The sequence below is a fragment of the Misgurnus anguillicaudatus genome, chromosome 4 (assembly GCF_027580225.2).
Source record: "Misgurnus anguillicaudatus chromosome 4, ASM2758022v2, whole genome shotgun sequence".
NCBI lineage: Eukaryota > Metazoa > Chordata > Actinopteri > Cypriniformes > Cobitidae > Misgurnus > Misgurnus anguillicaudatus.
This window is the reverse complement of record NC_073340.2, coordinates 32695547-32710590: the sequence shown is the minus strand read 5'-3', so window position 1 is coordinate 32710590 and position 15044 is coordinate 32695547.

Genomic DNA, 15044 nt, shown 5'->3' with positions numbered 1-15044 from the left:
CTCAACTGTGCACCAGAAAGTGCATTTTCTAATCTAACTGACATCTAGCGGCTTCACTGCCATGCTGGCGCATCACTCAGCGCCCACGCTGTTTGCACCGTCTGCATCACAAGCATTTAATAGTGAGATGTTCCTTCACTGCCGCCTCATTGATCATGAGACAAACCCTCACGAGCATAGCGTATTAAGGCCTGTGACAGGCATTAAATAGTACAAATGAGCTCTTACACATTTGTGTGGCACTATAACAGTCATGGTGTACAGGTATGCATCTGTTCATAATCCTGTTATATGAACAGATCCCTTTACTAGTCTGACTTTTGTATTACGTGTTTATCTGTGTGCTACCTCTCATCCATTTGCACTCTTGGAGTATTTGCACTTGTTCATTTCATGATCGACCAGATTGCTTTCTGATTTAGACTGGACATAATGTGGCTATAAAGTTATAAAGTACAATGCTGACTTGTTAAACACAATAAATTTTGTTCTGTGCATCTGTGTGATATTATTCATAGATTTTAATGATTCACTAAAATATACACATACAATTTTGTTGTTCCATGAAATGACGGATAGAACAAATATACGATGCATCAAATAGTAAGAAACATGTATGTGTATATGCTTCCTTCCACCCTCGCTTTTTCACTTCTGTTTTGATCTATGCAGAGCAACATCTCTGAACTCAGGAGGAAGGTGGAGGACGTGTCCGACATAACTTACCCTGCCGGGAAGACGGAGCGAGGGTGGGGGAACACAGTGTGTGATGAATAATGAGCAGAAGTATGACTGTGTAGCTGTCCTCCTGCTTTGCCCAAAGTTGTGTCATTATAATAGAGGTTGAGCGCACTGCAATTCGCATGTGGCATTTTGACAAAACGATCCTTCGCACCACACCATCTCATTTGCCTGATTATATACCCAGGCTTAAGTAAAAACAAAGGCAATGATGCAATATTGTTCTAGTTTTAGATTTGTCACATATGTTTTCTTTGCAGTGATATCCGCCAAAGTCTCAAATAGCAGATGGCAAGGATAGATGTTTACGCCCGCTGTGCACATCGATAAACTGAGCTCTCATCTGATGTGAATTAAACTTTGTGTCATTTAGCCTGTGTAAATGAACGTCTGCAGTTTGGGGACTCTGGTGCTCCAATAGATTCATTTACTAACTCATTTGGAGTATAGAGCCATTTTTCTCAGTATAAACACTGTGGCACTTTTACACATTCATAGATACCTTTCTTTACTAAGTGACTACGAAAACTTACTAAATGAGATAATCGGTGGCCTAAGGATATCAAATCCCCTAATGTATGCTTAATCTCAGTGTTGGATGCAGAACCAAGCAGTGAGAAATCAAACAGGGCTGGGTTTCCCGATAACGATTGAACTTAGCACTTAAGAGCGCTTTCTACGAGCTACTTAACGAACAATCGTTGTTCATTTACGTGCGTTTCCCAAAGATGCACGTGAAACGATCGCTCGCAGCTGGGTTTTAAGTGCTACTTACGAGTCACTATCCATTTGTCAAGTGCTGAAATGTCACCAATAGAATGACTCGAATTTGTAGCAGAAGCTTGTTTAGGCTAATGATCTTCAGCCGATGTGCACTAATATTTTTAATAATATATTTTCATTATTGTTCAATGACTTTTTAAATGTTTTAATAATTTATTAAATATTCTTTTCTGTATTTAGTTAGGACTCGTCCCACTGCGAAATGCCTTCTGTGTTTCTATTATAGTTTAGATTATTATTATTATTTGTTGTTTATTATGTATGTTTATTTATTATTATGGATTATTGCATTGTACCGTAAATATTTATTTTGTTTCTTTAATTAGATGCCATTTCCCTTCAAAAAAATGTTTAGATGAATTATAGCAGCAATCGGTATGAACCATTTATCAATTTGCTTTACCAACTTGTACAAAATACGTTTTCCTTCATTATTAATTTATGTTTAGTCATTTAAATTTGATTTCTCATTTGAATTTTAAATATATAATATTATACATTTAATATAAAATAAACAAAGAAGAACCCAATAAATAAATAAACATTTAAAACATTACATTATCGTTATTGCAGGAGTGCAATTTGCTGGTTGTCCTGTAGGTGACCTTGTAACTCTGTTGTCTTACGATGCACTTATGAATGAACGATTACTCCAGAGCACTCGTAGATCTACGATGATTTTCAAGTGCAACTTAAGTTACGAAGCTTTTGGGAAACAGCCCGTAATTCTAAGATGATTCGTACGATCGTTTTTACGATCTACTTAGCCTTACGATGCTTTTGGGAAACCCGGCCCAGGACGTTTTCACATCCAACTTTAAACAGAACGGAGCATTAGTAAATACACCAGCATGCATAGAAAGACCACTTAGGGAAGTTGCAGCAAAGTCTAAAGGCAAGTCTCGTTATAGTAACAAAAATTTTGATTAATTTAGTCTTGTTTGCTGACACAAATTTCCCCTGTTTTTCGTGACTCTGGAGACGAATGTCTTTTTCGTCCTTCCCAGCAGGAATTTCTATCAATGGCTTTTCGTGTCTGTGCCACGACTTTCTTTATCGTGTCATTTTATATTTTTTTCTCATCGTTCTTGCATATTTTTAAATCATTGTCGCTTGGAGTTAGGGTTAGTTTTGGGGTTTGCGTTAGGATGTAATTTTATGCATTGGTTTCTACATGTTTTTCGTCCGCTTTTAAAACTATTCTCGCCTGGAGTTGGGGTTAGAGTTGGGGATAGGAAGCCGCAGAAAGTGATTCTAACCCAAACCCCAAGCGGCAATGGTCAAAAATAAGAAACAATGATGAGAAAACAAAATGCAAAATGACACGATAAAGAAAGTCGTGCCACAGACACGAAAAGCCATTGATAGAAATTCGTGTTGGGAAGGACGAAAAAGACATTTGTCTCCAGATCACAAAAAACTGCGGAAATTTGTGTCAGCAAACACGAATAAATTAATCACATTTTTTGTTACTATAACACGACTTGCCATGAGACTGGGTTGGAAGTTCCGGCTGTTGCGCTAATAGGTGGCCATGTTTGCAGCCAACATGATCTCACAAATTTCCGTGGGATAGTCACGTAATTTCTTTCTAATTTTTCCGTGGCATTCTCATGGATCTCCGCATTTTCATGGATTGGTTACTCAACTGCTTTTTCCTAGTTTCAAACCGTTGTCGCTTCAGTTTAGGGTTAGATTTGGTGTTTGCGTTAGTATGTCACTTTAAGTATTGGTTTATACTATTTTTTTCTGAATTATTCTTTTATATTTTCTAAACTTTAAACAATTGTCGCCTGGCGTTGGGGTTAGAGTTGGGTTTGGGTAGGGATGTCATTTTATGTAAATCTAACCCTAAACCGAAGCGACAATGGTAAGAAAATAGGACATAACAGTTGAGTAACCAATCCGTGAGAATGCCACGGAAAAGACAGTCTGTGGCAGGGCCACGGAAAAATGCGGAGATCCATGAAAATGCCACGGAAAAATTAGCAAAAAATTCTGTAACTATCCCACGGAAATTTGTGAGATCAGGTTGCTATTTCAGTCATGCAACAAACGTGTGCTCAAATCACAATTAAACAACATATTTCTGACCAACAATTACACTTGACAAGCTGAAATTGCGCTAAAACACATTTTCTCTGATCGGATAGCCATTTGATTTATTAAAACATTACATTCGGCCATATAAATGCGTCTTAGCTAAACGGATATCAATCCGATCTTCTATTCCCGTGCAAAATGCAAATGCATTTTTTATTACTTCGCCTTAAAAAACTTAAGACAAAGCTTAAACAACAAAAGGCAGCACTTGCTGTATGTTGGGCAGGGGTACGAGCTGGAGTGCGCAGTACATAGCAGCAGGAAAGTGAGATGACACGATGATTTACAGGTCCATGACAGGGGGACAAGTGTTTCACAAAACGCTCTTTCAAAGTTTTATTTCTTTGTTTAATATAACTGGACTATTTTATTGTTTATTTTACCCACTGTCGTCGCTCCATAAAGCAACGAGCGTGATGTCTTTGTTTGCATGTTTCCCGAGTGACGTGCTTACATTTGGGAGGAAAAAAAGCGCTGACATATGTGGCTTCAGCAACCAGTATTTACACTTGTCTAGTTTTGTCTGAAATGCATCCCAGACCATATCCTGAAGTGGTATGAGCAATCCATCTCGAAAACCTTTTGGGAGGCACTTGGTCTTTTTACGTTCGGATAGCTATATCCGATCAGAGAAAACGCATGAAGTGACCATGTGTAATAAGGCTCTTTGATGCATATATCTACACCTATAAAAGGCATTTGCATGTATCGATCTATTAATGAGCTAGACTCATGCATTTTCTACTGTTTATAAAACATCAAAAACAAACATTAATTTTAGTTGAACCATTATGACCTCAAATTTTATTAAAGCTAGTTTACTGTCAGCAGTATTTTTGGCATGCAGATCTAATGATGTGTTATGAAAACTATGATAAATTCTTTTAAATGAATCACAAAATGCTTGGAAAATGTAGCTGGAATTATGCTAAAGAATCGCCTATGTCACATACATCACATACATATTTCATATGTTTTAAGATATGACTCTATCAAGTAGATGACATAAACAGTCAGCACAGCAAATATGTGACCTTGGGTCAATTATTTATATATCTGAAAGCTGAATAAATAATATTTCCATTGATGAGTGGTTTGTTAGGATAGGACAATATTTGGGCGAGATACAACTATTTGAAAATCTTAGGGTGCACCTTTAAATTTGTCCTAAGCAAGACATATTACTAAATTACTTATTTTTTTTACCCATACAGTGTATTTTTAGTTATAATACAAATACACCTGGTTTAGTGGTCCAGGGTCACAAATTGCATATCAATTACCAAATCTTATATAAGATGTATTAATATATATTTTTTCTATACTTACAGAGGACATTTCACAAGACTTTTTTAAGATGTCAAATAAATCTTTCGTGTCCCCAGAGTACATATGTGAAGTTTTAGTTCAAAATATCATAAAGATAATTTATTATAGCATGCTAAAATTGCCACTTTGTAGGTGTGAGCAAAAATGTGTCATTTTGGGTGTGTCATTTAACATGCAAAAAGCTGATCTCTGTATTAAATGGCAGTGGCTTGCTTGGACAGTGCAGATTAAAGGGCAGTATTATCCCCTTATGACATCACCAGGGGAGCCAAATTTCAATGACCTATTTTTTTCACATGCATGTTGAGAATGGTTTACCAAAACTAAGTTACTGGGTTGATCTTTTTCACATTTTCCAGGTTGATACAACCACTGGGGACCCAATTATAGCACTTTAACATGGAAAAAGTCAGATTTTCATTGTATGTCCCCTTTAAGGAATTGCATATGTACATATCTATGTAGATATACAGTAAATGAATAAGGTGAGTGTATTATGTATAAAAAAAATTCAGAAGTTACATTTATTATTACATTATTACATATATATCACTTTCCATCACCTCTCTATTTATATGTAAAACTGTTTTCTGGGTTTCACAAAGGCATTACAGCAGATCATTCAATAACCTAAACAGCATCTTTCCCTGAAGACCAGGAGAGTATTTCACATTTCATGAGTAAACTATGTCATTTTCTTTCCCATCTCATTTGCACTCTGCGTCTAATCTTATACTTCTTTCAATCATAAACACATAGTCGCGCGGCCGCTCTCTATAACATCGATGATGCCGATGCTCTGCTCAAATGTAGCATTTATTTCCCCAGGCGTACTGCAGAATTAGTACATAGATCCGTCAACGGGGTCATTCAGAGAAACACATTAGGAGGATCTTTTCTGTTAGCTTTTATCTCCCTGCAGATCTTCAGCCCTTAAACCCGCACACAGCACGACTCTGATCTCAGAGCCCAGCAGGAAATGGTTAATGTTATATCAAGACACCAATCTTTGACATTTCATTGCAGGGTTTCTTCTATCCAGTGGCTCTTCGGGGTCATGTGAAACAGTCGTGCTCTTGTCAGCTTCTCAGATACAAAGTCAAGTTGGGTTTTTTCCACGGGTGGACCTAAACACTAGACCGGGATTTAAAAAACTTGACTCAAAGCTGTTAAAAAATGTCATTGGTGAAACATACCATAGCGTTTCTGTTAACCTTAAAGGGACATATCATGAAAATCTGACTTTTACATGTTTAAGTGCTTGGGTCCCCAGTAAGGGTGACCACGAATAGTCGAAGATTTGATGCATCGTTAGGAGAAGCCTACTACCAATCTCACAGTCGAATTGTTGCAGATGTGTTATGAAATGAGGATCATTCAATCTTGGCCGTATATGGGTACACATTATCTGATTTCACATATAACAGCTTTCTCCCAATATATTAATATACAGCATATTATGATAATGATATGCAAATAATATGTAAAGTAGCAGCTTTCAATAAATATTTTTAAAATGCTTTAATAAATCCAACAACCCCTGTAATAATAATAATAATAAATTGCATTTCTATAGCGCTTTTCTACGCTGTGACAGGGCTACACGTCCATAAGAGGTTTCTATGTTAATAAACCACTGCCTCTTTGTTTCTACATTAAAAAGACAAAGCTGGCAATTCTGGCTATACTTTTGTTCTTTTAATAATTTCTTTATTTTAATAATTTCTTTATTTTAATAATTTCTTTATTTTAATAATTTCTTTATTTTATTTTATTTTATTTTATTTTATTTTATTTTATTTTATTTTATTTTATTTTATTTTATTTTATTTTATTTATAAATCACTCTGGGTTATCTGATTTATCTATTTGGCTTGTGTTTTGTTTCCGTGCACTTGAGGCATTTTGGACATATTTGTTCTGCACCTTGTTACTTCTGACCTTATTTTATAATTTTTTGTTTATTTATTAAACATGAATTCTGATCTAATTTAAATCTGTACATTTTGGATTGCTTTTTGTTGTATCGAGGTTGCGCTGTTGCGTGCTGGCCATGCTGGCGCATGCAATTTTAGCTGAATGGCTAGGTGCTCTGCGTCTCATATTTAGGAGTTCATCAAACTAAACATAAAAACGGATGTTTTTCGACGGGTATAAGTTTTAAAATGTATTTAAAACAGGGTGGTTTTCTTGTCAAAAGTTAAACTAAAAAACAGGTAGCCGTTTCTTCAAATTTCGGTGATGACATGGAAAATATCTGCACCGAACCTATATTTATGCCTGACACGACTGTCTCTCTTGTGATTTTATTATGGTTGGTGTTCGCTTTCAAATGATAGAAAAGAGATTCCTAAAAATAATTAATATAAGAATCATCAGGTGTTTTTAAGTGAATAGAGATGATCAAAGTCAAAGTAAGCAAGCAGTATTTCTGTGCTAAATAATAACGCGTAGTGTCTATAAAATCATTAATTTAAGTGTTTTTCTTGTTTTAAATTAACATTTAATGAATTGTATATAAAGCTTTGTTTTTATTATTTACTGTAACAATCACATAATATGTCATTTGTCGTTTTTTTTTGTCATGACTGCTTTGACGCGCTAAATTGAAAATGAAAATAAATAAAATCGCTAAATTGTAGCCGGGGTTTCCAAGGCAGGATCACATTTGTTATTTTTTTAGGTTTAGTTATCAAAATGTTGTTTGTTATATATTTGTGTGATGTTCTGTAGATCGTGGCTTTAAATGTTATATGGAATGATTAAACAAATGTTTATGTTGCCTTACATTTTACCTTAAAAAAGATGCATCATCAGTTTTGTCTTCGTTCATCACTTGAAAGAAAGTTTTGGTCACTTTATCAGAAAGTTGTTTATGTGTGCTGCTTGTGAAAGAAAATAAAAGTTACCCATTTGTACCTGGTCTGGCCCCCTCCTAACCCATGCACACACACATAGATGATTCGACTATCGGTCGACTAGAAAGATTCGACAATTCTGATTTGAATATGTAAATCCTTAGTCGAGAACACCGCTAGTCCCCAGTGCTTCTATTAACTTAGAAAATGTGAAAAAGATCAACCCAGTAACTCAGTTTTGGTAAACCATTCTCTACAAGCATGTGGAAAAAAAAGAAGTCTTTGAAATTTGGCTCCCCTTGTGATGTCAAAAGGGGATAATACTGCCCCTAAATCTGCACTATCCAACCACAGCACTGTCTTTTAGTGCAGAGAGAGAGAGAGAGAGAGAGAGAGAGAGAGAGAGAGAGAGAGAGAGAGAGAAAATAATTGACAGCACAATTCAATTTCAACAAATCACCATCATGGCGATCAGTGTTTGCATTCATCAGCTCATTTGCATTTTAAAGGACACACCTACAAAGTGGCAATTTCAACATGCTATAATACATTATCTATGGGGTATTTTGAGTTAAAACTTCACATCACACTCTGGGGACACAAAAAAACGTATTTTACATCTTTAAAAAAGTCTCCTTTAAATGTTAATTGCCAGAAGTTTACAAAGACTATCATCAGAGAAACAGCTTTTTACAGCAGTTACGCCAGAAGAAACATGTTCTTCATGTTAAAGTACTTTACACTATTGAAGAATTAAAGTTGGCCAGATATGCTTATCTCACTGCTAATATGATATAATATTGTGAATATTTCCCAGGCATGCCGACGGCCTCGATCTTTAGTACAATATTATAAAAGACTAAAAGTCTCATATGCCTGCGTACCAGCCATCCCTGTCAAATTAGTTTAATCATTAAACATTCACAGTAGTTTCTGAATATTATAGCACACACTGGAATTCAAGGCCAAGATACTTTACTGCACGGCTTTAGAATTACAGAATTGAATACATAATTGTGATGTATTTAACACAGATCTAATGGTGTTCACTTGCTGGAGAAAATCATATATTGCCTTAACAAGCTTTGACACAATGCAATTCGCATTGGAAACAATTGCACATTAAAATCTTATGAAGCATTCTGCTTATGTAAACAAACTATGTATAATATAGTACTGTCTTTGTACAAAAATCTACTGAGCTGCCTATTTCTGCTTGCATACAAAAGAAATGATGGTTTGTGGGCACTGTGTTAAATTAAATTAACCAAAATGTTCATATTTGATCCAACTCCGGATCTTGAAATCAACATGATATCACGGAAAGTCGTGTTATAGTCATGAAAAATCTGATTCATTTATTTGTGTCTATGGCACGAAATTCAGCTTTTTTCCTGCCTTGAGCACGAATGTTTTTTTATTGTATGTCGTATTTCTATAAATAGCTTTTCGTGTCTGTGGCACGACTTTCTTTTTTGTGTCATTTTACAGTATTTATTGTTTTCTCATTTTTGTACCTATTTTAAAACTATTCCCTTTGGGTTAGGATGTCTAAAAATGTAACAGAAAGTGATTCTAGAGCGCCACCTGGTGGATACAACATGATCTAACTGAAAGTCGTGTTAGTGTGGGTTCACACCAGCCATGTTTGAGGCGTCAAATTCATGTCTACCACGTCTAGTTTGCAGCTTAAACATTTAGAGTTGACTCGCTTCATTCGCACGTGAAAGTCGTGCGTGAAATTCTAGTCATTGAGACATTCACGCAGAAATTTGCGTCATGGTAGGGGCTTCTGCGACTCCTGCTCACTTGCTGTAATCATGTCACTACTAGACCAAGCTCCTGATTGGTTGATGCGGCGCATTTTTTCGCCAAAGTTCCAATTTTTCAACTTGCGTGTTTCTCGCTGCAACACTCAATTCGCACGAACTAGAAGCGCAAATGAGTTAGGTTAGGATGTCTAAAAATGGAACAGAAAGTGATTCTAACCCCAACCCCAAGCGACAATAGTAAGAAAATAGGAAAAAACTATGAGAAAACAATACATGAAATGAAACGAAAAAGAAAGTCGTGCAACGGACACGAAAAACTATAGAAATTCGTGTGAGTGACACGAAAAAAGCTAAATTTTGTGCCATGGACACGAATAAATTAATGCATTTTTGCATGGCTATAACAAGACATTCCGTGAGATCAGTCTGGACAAAATCCGTATTTATATGAAATAAGCAAAGAAAACGTAGTTACTTCAACCAATACGGATTTTTATGACATCATTCTGCACCTCAGCTTCTCACACAGTGAAAATGGTCCTAGCTGTCACTGAGGTGGTCCCCTTTCAGAAAGTTCAAATAGTATCTCAGATGTACATATTGGTAACAAATGTATACTTGGGATGCACCGAAAATTTTCGGCCGAAAATTGCCCAAAATAGCATTTTCGGCCGAAAGACTTTTATCACCGGAACAATACAGCCGAAATGTTGTGATGACTCAAACAAAAACCGTGACCTGCACGTGCTTGTCTGAAGCAACATGTATGCGGTGTGGATGTATTTACCTGCAAAAAGGCGCTAAAGGGAGCAGTTGTCTGTACGCACAGTGGCACATGCGGTTGAGTGTGCCCGTCCAGATGTGATCATCACAGTGAGTACGCCCTTCAAATATCAGAAGTGTTGATGTGTAAACTTTAGAGAGAGTCGCGCAAATGTGTCTCATACACTGATCTATATAAATGACTGGATTGCGCATGACGTCACAACTGTGAAGCCACCGCGCCGCCATGTTGGTATACCCATACATTCTATTAAATCAATGGACGCGATCAGATTTTAATGATAAAACATCACTTTACTATTCTTCGTTTTTATATCTGAAGTTACCCTGTACATTATTACAACACAAACGTCCTAAGCATGTACATCGTTATTTACTCAGTTACTTTTTAATCAGTTATTATACATTCATCTTCATTACAGTATCAGATCAGCAGACAGACCGCAACATATTTAGTATTAATGACAAACGTGCTCATTCTGAAATCTAAATAAATATTCATACTTTGTACCCCATGTGCATGCAATAATTTGCTGGTTTTATGTTATCTAAACTTATAAGTTACCTAAACTTATTTAGAGAAATAACGCTGACCGTATAGCTGAATGTCAAAAAAAAACTTATACCCGTGTCATTAACAGAACGCAGCAGACACACTCACACTTTCCTGCCCGACTAAAACATAAACATTGCAAATAACACCAGAATTAACAGTTAATTTACGTACACATATCCTAAAAATAATCTTGCGTGACTGATACGCTGTAAAACGGGTGAATTTAAAACATGACTTTGAATGGAAGTCAATGACGCTCTCTGCCGGTTGGGTATATCAAGATGGCGGCTCGAACTCTGCGCTGGCTTCACCTCACGCTGTTACGTTAAGCGTTCTATGCGCAATCCAGTCATTTATATAGATCAGTGGTCTCATACGGTATAGTCCAGATGGAATTAAACCTAAAAAAAATAAGCCAGCACTACTTTGTATAATTTAATGTTTTGTTTAATTAAAATGTGAAGTTTTAGAACTGTTTTTGTCATAAATTTTCTTTTGGGGGGGGGGTCGCGAAGGAATGCACCATACACAAAGGGGGCCGCACGCTGAAAAAGTTTGAGAACCACTGCATTAACATACATGTGCCGAATAAAGCAATGAAAAACAACGTAAAGTTTTTATACTGTGCCGTTTGGAATTTGCCCTCAGTCTCTTTGTGCGCGCGCGCGTTTAAGTGCCCTCAATAGTGGCAAATCTTTCTATTATTGACAGGCCACATATAAACAAAATTATCTCCAAAGTATTCTTTTTCTAATAAAAACATTTGTTTATGTCCTAAGTGTATGTATAGATTACAGTCAGAAACCAGTCTCTGCTTATTTAAAGAGACAGTAACCTCAATTAACCTACTTAAGTCTGTGTCCTTAATGTTAATCAAACAACCCAAGACAAAGAAAAAAATCACTTCTGTAGCCTAAAAATAATATTATATTTAATTTATACAATAAAGACAGTGTTATGACTCATTTAATTCGATTTCTGTACCTAATGATAATGTTAGCCCTTATTAATGTGCAACTTTTTTTTTTTTATAAATGTTTGCAATTTCTTTATTTGTTATTAGATTTTCCCCACCCCCTTTTTGCTGATCTGAAAAATAATCTGATCCGTGCCTCAAAAACTGTAATGTGATCTGAACTGTGAGTTTTGTGATCCGTCACACACCATAAATGCATTTGTACTAATAATTGGCATAATAATTTATTTCGGTTTCGTTTTTTGGCCTTGGTTTCCTCTTTTTCGGCCAAGAATTTTCATATCGGTGCATCCCTAATGTATACATATCTGTTTTTAAATGGTAGGAAATTTTAAAGGGTACAGCCCCAGTTAGATCTATGGGGACCATTTTGTGACCATTTATTTTTTTGTCAGTGCATCATATTCCAGGCTTTGAGGTAAACTAAACGCTACTGGCTATTTTAAAAGGGGGAGGAGCCACTCACTATGTTCCACAATAACTTACTGATACAAAGGAAATGATATCAATGCATCAAACAAAGCTGTGCATTTCAAGACACTTTAATGGGTCTTTAAGGCATCTTAGCTATTACATAGGCTGTTCCAGAAGATAGGTGGCATATTTATATTAAGATTAGGTCTTTAGGATATATTCTAAGGTGGTGCTTTACCATAATGCGTTGCAACAATCGCAATAAAAAAATCTATCATACAAGATGGTATGCAAATCAATTAAATGTCGATTGTAAATATCATTAATTCTATACACACACAGAAATAAAAGGTACAAATGCTGTCATTGGGAAAAACTACAACTTTTGTTCCTTAAAAAAGTATGTTAGTAACTCAAAGATACATATTCGTATCAATGTATACACTGTCAATAAAAAAGGTACAAAGTTGTTCCTTTTTCTGTTGCTGGGGTGCTACCCTAAAAGGTACCTTTTTGTACCTTTATGGGTATAAAACACATTGAAATTTTGTACCCTATGGGGTACAATATTATACTTTAAGGACCAATTGTGTACCTAAACTCTTTCACCGCCAGCGTTTTTAAAAAAAGTTGCCAGCCAGCGCCAGCGTTTTTCATGATTTTCACCAAAGTTTAATGCCTTCCAGAAAATGTTCTTCTTTAAATATATTAACATACAATATACCAAATGAAAGAACAGACCCTCTGCTTTAAAAAAAAACCCCGTTTCATCCTACCTTGATTAGTTCTTTTGTAATCAGCTTTTGAATATGGGTATGAGATAATTCAATTTTTGTGACGGACTTTTCATAGAGATCCCATTCAGAGGGATCTTTAAAACAGACACGGACATGCAGCAGCTTGCCATATGGCAATACTTTCGGGTTTAAAAAGTTGCGGAAGGGCGCCACCTAGTGGATAATAGCGGTATTGCGGAAATATGGAAAATCTCGTCATTGGCGGGGAAGCGTTTTCTCTTAATTGACGAGATATCTCGTCAATGGCGGTGAAAGAGTTAAGGAACAATTTTGTACCAGTTAAATTTTAGGGGTACAAAACAGTTAACTGTACCTTTAAAGGTACAAAATAGATCCTTAAGGAACAGTTATGTACCCCAAAAGGTACAACATTGTATTTTGTTTATATACCTGTAAAGGTACAAAACGGTACCACCCCAGCGACAAAAAAAAATACAGTTCCCCTTCGAGGGAACTCGAGCTGCGTCGCCAAAGCTACGCTATGGGAACGCCCTCTGCGTGATTGCGTCTGAAGCACGTATGTCAAATCAATCCAATGGTCAAGTGACACGTCATAGGCGGGTGACGTGGGAACCAGGAAGCTATAAAAAGAGCACCCGGCAAGCCGACTTCAGCTCTTTGTGCCTCAGCAAGCGAGTGTGTGTCATTATCATGTCCAAGTCTAAGCAAAGTTTTAAGGAGTGTGCTTCCCCGTGTCCTCGTTTCATTACAAGCGAGGACTCGCATCGTCTCTGTGTTTTGTGCCTCGGGGCACAACACGCACGATCATCTCTTGAGAGGGGTGGTTGTGCACATTGTGAAAGGATGTCGCTCCGTACGTTGCGCTCGCGGCTCGCACTCTTCGAGGAGGGTGGTGAGCCGCGTGTTCCCCACGGTTCTGGCCCCGCTGCTGCCGAGGCAGAGCGGAAGCTGCGAGCGTGGGGATCACAACTAGATCTCGTGGACGAGCTTGAGACGGGTCTTCCCCTTTCTCAGCCTTCACCCGCGGGATCTAGTGCCCCGTCTCTGGATTCGGAAGCCCGCGCTGCGGTTTCTTCCGCCCAGGGCGGGAGCCCAGATTTGCATTTATCGTCGTCCGAGGAAGTCGATATTATGTCTGTGGACGTGGTGGACGCTGAGGAGCCTTCTCATTCGTCCCCCGCGTTCGATGATTTAATGGAGGTTGTCACTAATGCCGTGGCTCGCTTAAAATTAGATTGGCCGGCGGAGACACAGAGCGCGCGTCCTCAGAGCATGCTAGAAGAGCGCTTTTTAAAACAGAAACCACAACCTTTCCGGCGCAACATGCCTTTCTTTCCTGATCTCCACAGCGAGCTGTCGAGATCATGGAAAGCTCCGTATTCAGCCCGTGTTCATACCCCTCACGCCACCATGTATTCCAACATTGTGGGGATGGGTGAACACAGATATTTAATGATGCCCCGGGTGGAGCAGACGCTTGCGAGCTATCTCTCCCCCGCTGCGGCATCATCATTGAAGTCGCCTTCGCTTCCCACGAAACCGGTTAGGTTAACTTCATCTTTAGTGGGTAAAGCTTATAAGTCTGCAGGGCAGGCTGGGGCTTCACTGCATACCTTAGCTGTCTTACAGGCGTACCAAGCAGAACTGCTTAAAGATTTAGATACCGAGCGGGGGGTACGTCTGATATATTTAAAGAGCTTCGTCGAGTCACTGATGTGTCACTCAGGGCGATTAAAGAGACTGCGAAAGCCGTGGGTAGATCAATGGGAGCTCTCGTAGCCACGGAACGCCATTTATGGCTTAATCTGTCCGAGCTTAAAACCTCAGATAGGGCATTTCTCTTAGACGCGCCCGTTGCGCCCTCCGGTCTCTTCGGCGATGCCGTTAATACTGTCGTCGAGAGATTTGCGGAGGCTCGTAAGCAGTCGGCGGCGTTCGAACGCTATCTCCCCCGCCGTGCTCTTGATTCTA